Consider the following 4,088-nt stretch of genomic DNA (forward strand, 5'->3'; position numbering starts at 1 on the left):
CACATTAAAGCCTGAGAGGTTGAGCGTTTGACCGTTTGAGGAGAGGAGAGGAGAGAAATCTGAGGAGAGGCTCTGAAGCTAACATATATGAGATAATGAAAATGAAAACCCTAGCCATCAATGAAAATTCAAAAGCTTCAGAGCCTCTCCTCAGATTTTTCTCCTCTCCTATCCTCTCCTCAAACGGTCAAACGCTAAGCAAAAAACCAGTCTTTTCATATATATATTAGGGCGTTTTAGTCTTTTCAAATAAATAGAGGTTAAACCAGTCTCCACGGGGTGGGAATCTCTACCCCCTACCCCGTTTATCATACGGGGCCCCATCCCAAGCCCCATACCCCCCTCCTGGCGGATAAATCCCCGCAGGTAGCCGCTCTGCCAGGTTTTTTTGCCATCCCTATATGGAATTAGTTATAAATTTATAAAATTAGAATGTTAAATCTATTTTTCTGCATCATTATGAAAAGTGCAGCAACTTTAAATGATTATAACTATTTCCACAATGATCAGAATTACGTGGGACAAAGTTTAGGGTGAACCTGAGATGTCTAGAGTTAGATTGGAGAATTATGGGATAGTTCGTTAATTGTGTGAATTATGATAAATTTTTTAAGTATGGTTGTTAAAACTTTTTGCTGTAGAATTTTGAGCGGGACAATAATTTTTTTGCCTCGCCACGATTGCTACAAATTGAATTTTGAGGTCAAACTAATTTTGTTTGAAAGTTTGATGAATCTAATTTATTTTTTTGAAAAGTATTGTCTGAAGCAGAGAAAATAGTTTTTCAGCACTTATGTCAGCAACTTCTAGTACTCAACTCCAAGAACTAAACACCTATTGCGTTTCAACCAAATGTAAATGAAAGCTTGGTATATCTAGTGTGTTCAGTCCAAATTTTAGGGTGATCTAAGTTTTAATGAGTAAATTATGCTACTTGAAAGAAGTTGTATTCGTTAGTTTTTAAAATAGAATTGTGCAAAAAAAAGAACTAATTTCTAAGTTACATAACTCTTTCATTAGGAATGATATTGACCTGGAACTAATTGTAAAAGAAACTTAAACGAGTCTAGTTGAACCATGTTAATTTTGAGAGTTATTGGATTTAAACTAAAATTTATTAGGATTAGAAAATTATTTTATAATTATACGAAAGAAAATAGAATTAATTTATATTTCTTCTATTGATACATTAACTATTATTCTTAAAATAACAAGAAATTATGTCCATTAACAAAAATAACTATTATATGAAAAGCTAATTCAAGGTCAATAATAGAGTCTGAATATTCTTCTAAATAAACTATTAAAATACCAGTTGAAAAAGATCTAGAAGTTGAAGTTGCTCCTATAAAGATAACAACGCGAAACATAAAAAAAAGAAATATTAAAAAATTGCATCAACAACTAAACTTTATCAATACTATGTTAGATATAATGAAAAACTAATTAAGAAGAATGAAAAATATGGAAAAAATAATTAAGATAAAAAAAACCAATATATAAATTACAGAGTTTAGATAATATCAATTTAAAATAAAAAATAGAAGCAAAAGTGGATGAAGATGAATTAAAAGAAAAACTTAGAAGTATTAGTTTGAAAAATGACGATTAATACATTAAAAGCAAAAGAAGGATAAGAAATAAATAAAATAACTCATAAAATAAATTACTCTAAAACTAGAAATTATTCGAGACTATCACCAGTAGATGTAAGTCTAGAAGAAAGAACATAATTAATACAAGATAATTTTTCTGGATCAGATTTAGTAGAATGAAACATAAATGGATTAAGTACTTTTAAGGATAGGATAGCAACCCAATTAATAAATTTAAGATATCTAACCATGTCTGATTATAGATGGTATAAAGATGTTTTCATGGCAAAAGTAATGATTAGAGATGATGCCTCTGCATTTTTTTGGAAAGAAAGATTCATAACAGCTTTACAAAAATTACAAACACAGTTTGGAACACAAATTGCTTATAATTCATTAACCTTTGGACAATTATATAACATAATAAACCAAGTTGGGTTGGTCTAGTGGTTAGCTCACTAGTCCGCTTAAGCAAGTGTCGGGGGTTCGAATCCTGCCTTGTGCAAGTAGCAACCCATTGGCCAATGGCAAACCCTTAAATGGAACTTAGTACCGCGACGGATTAGTCCTTAACTTGTCGGGTTAAGGGATACCGTGGAAAACTAAAAAAAATTATATAACATAATAGTACAAACAGGTATAGAAGTATGTACAGATACTAAAATACCACAAAAAAAACTATTATTGAAAAAGGGGAATTAGGAACATTCTATTACCAATATGAAATAATCTCTGAAATGGCACCAAACAGTCAAAATAAAATTATTAAAAAAAGAAAATTTTACGAAAGACAAAATAAATATAATACAGAAAGAACTCCTTACTATGAAAAAAAACTATATAAAATATCTCATAAAAGTCCTAAAGGAAAAATCAAGTCTTTTAATAAGAGAAAACAAGTAACATCTTAGAAACATAAAAAAACAAGGTCATTATACTAATAAATGTACAACAGAATGAAAGATAAATAAAATAGAAAAATAAGGAAGTTAAACAATCGTTGATAGCTTTATTAATTAATTCAGAATAAGAGGAAGAATCATTTTATGAAAGCTCCTCTAAATTTGAGAATTACTTCATACATCAATTAGATGTCATCAGATGAAAAAACCTCAGAAGTAAAGAGCAAAAATGATTAGCAAAATAATTATTTAGGAATAGGATTGTATAATTGCAAAAAGTGTGAAAAAAAATGTAAATGTTTTAACAAAAGAACAAACTTCTACCTTAATAAATATATTAACAAATTAGAAGATACACTTCTAAGATATGAATTTATAAATTAGCTAACAGAACTAATTAAGAAAGAAAAAAAAAAGATGAAATAAAACCAACATAAATAAAAAAAAAGTTATAACCATTTTAAAAACCCACAAGAGAAGGTCTCCTTTAACTCACTTCGAGAAGAAATAAGAATTTTAAAAAGGATTATTTTCTTTAGATTTATATACTATCTTCTTGTTAATCTAAAAGTTTTATAACAAAAACTTTGAAGTAACAGTGAAAACTCTTAATATATTGGTCAGTCTAGATCGTGGTCTCGGTTGTAAGTCTTATTTAGACAGTAAATTCGTTGGTCAGCGAAAGTGGTCCCGTAACTCGCAAAATTTTAACCGTAAAATGGCTAGATTCTTAAGAACAATGAGTAATTTAAATCTAGGTAGAAATAATTTTTTAATAGTAAAAATAGATAACAATGAAGTATCAACCTCCAGAACTAAAAATGAGAAAATAGCTAAGTTAGAAGAAAGTTTTTATAATTAGAGTATACTAATAATAGATAAAAATAAAGTATATAAAAAGAGATCTTTTTAGAAAGTAAAAGATTATGAAATTTACATACTAGAATATAGTTATCCTGAAACAAGTAACAATAAGACAATTACTATTTTTCGAAGAGAATAGATTAAAAGCACATAGTAATCAAGGATATAACTTTATTCATATAGGATTAATACAAGTATCAGTAAAACCTAATTTTAAAATAGAAAATAAATGTTCGAATATTATTAATGTTAAAAGATACAAGTGGTATCAGAGCCTGAGAGAAGGTGTCTGATAATACTTTATAAAGGATTATATATATTTTTTATCAAAGCTTGCTTAAAAGGAAGGTGTCTGATAATACTTTATATATATAACTCAAATATTAAATTCTTTATTTTAGTTTTCCACTCACTCAAACGCACGCACACAGGCACTCAACAGTCATCACTCGCAGCACTTACCAAAACACGTGTATATATTCTCTGTACTCTAACACACGCGTCCTTGTTCTACTTATCCTCACTCACTCACGAAGGAAAAAGAAGCATAGAGGAATCTACACTCTAACACACACGTCCTTATTTCACTTATCCTCACTGACTCACAAAGGAAAAGAAGCATAGAGAAAGTGACGCGAGAATTGTAGAGAGAGGAAGAAGAAGAAAAAGAAGAAAGGGAGAAGAGAGGAAGGAAGAGGGTGCAGCGTCTTCCCTCATCGCCGCTGCC

This window comes from Arachis duranensis, chromosome 4 (assembly GCF_000817695.3).
Source record: "Arachis duranensis cultivar V14167 chromosome 4, aradu.V14167.gnm2.J7QH, whole genome shotgun sequence".
NCBI classification, from domain to species: Eukaryota; Viridiplantae; Streptophyta; class Magnoliopsida; order Fabales; family Fabaceae; genus Arachis; species Arachis duranensis.